Genomic DNA, 1226 nt, shown 5'->3' with positions numbered 1-1226 from the left:
GCGCCACCCATTCCCCGACCCCGTCGCCGTCGCCGCGCGCGCCGCCCCTTCCCCAACCCCATCGCCGTCGCCCCGACCACACGCCGCCGCCTTCGGTCCGGCCGCCGGCGCCCTTTCCTCTTATTTTTTTGTGCATTTTATGTATATGTTCTCTGTGTATATATGTATATGTTCTCTGTGTATATGTGTTCATATATGCAAAAGTTAGATTTTAGAAAAACTTTATATATGCAAAAGTTTATATCTGCAAAAATTTATACATATATGTAAGTATATATGTATGTATAGATGTATGTATGTGGATACATATATTTTTTTGTGCATTTTAGGTTAGTGTATATATATGTTGATGTATATATGCAAAAGATAGATTTTTAGAAAAAATACTATTTTTATCTGTTGATGATATGATGATGTTTTTTTCATATATGCATTTTTTCATATATGTATTATTTTTATTAAGTTGTTAGTAGATATTGATTTTAGGTTAGTGCATTTTATCACTGATTTTAGGTTAGTTGATCAATTTAGTGCATTTTATGTTTGTTGCATTTTAGGATAGTGCATTTTATGTTAGTGGAGAGGAAAAAGTAAAATAAGGAAAATGAAAATAAGTAGAGAAAGAAGGAGAAGAAGAAGGAGAAGATGAGGAGAGGAAGAAGAGAAAGAAGAAGAAAAAAAGAGGAGAAGAAGAAGGAATAGAGGAGCTTCTTCTCCTTTTTTTCTCCTTTTTTTTCTTCTTCTTCCTAATTTTTATCGGGAACGAGGGTGTCGAGGATCGCCGAGGGGTCGAGGGTCGGGAACTAGGGTAGAGGATCGAGGGTCGTTAAGGGGTCAAGGGTCGAGGGTTTCAGGGTCGAGGGTTCGAGGTTTCTAGGGTCGAGGGATCGAGATGGTCGAAGGAAAAAGAGGAAGAAGGAAGAAAGAAGAAGAAAAAGAATGAGAGGAAAAAGGAAAATAAGAAGATGAAAGAAAAGGAGAGGAAGAAGAGGAGAAATAAATAAGAAGAGGAAAAAAGAAGAAAAAGAAGAGGAGACGAAGAAAGTGTCAGGACCCCGACTCAATGCCACATCGATCTAGCATGTAACACATCATATCACTTTGCGGCCTCACGCACGGTATTCCCACGGGTGCCACCTTACCTGGCCCGGGACCGTTTGCGCCTTTTGGCTCACGTATATGATAGTGTCGCTAGCATCCATATGACAAAGAACCCGGGCTGACAT

This window comes from Triticum dicoccoides, chromosome 3B (genome assembly GCF_002162155.2).
Source record: "Triticum dicoccoides isolate Atlit2015 ecotype Zavitan chromosome 3B, WEW_v2.0, whole genome shotgun sequence".
Lineage (NCBI taxonomy): Eukaryota > Viridiplantae > Streptophyta > Magnoliopsida > Poales > Poaceae > Triticum > Triticum dicoccoides.
This window is presented reverse-complemented; position numbering follows the sequence as displayed.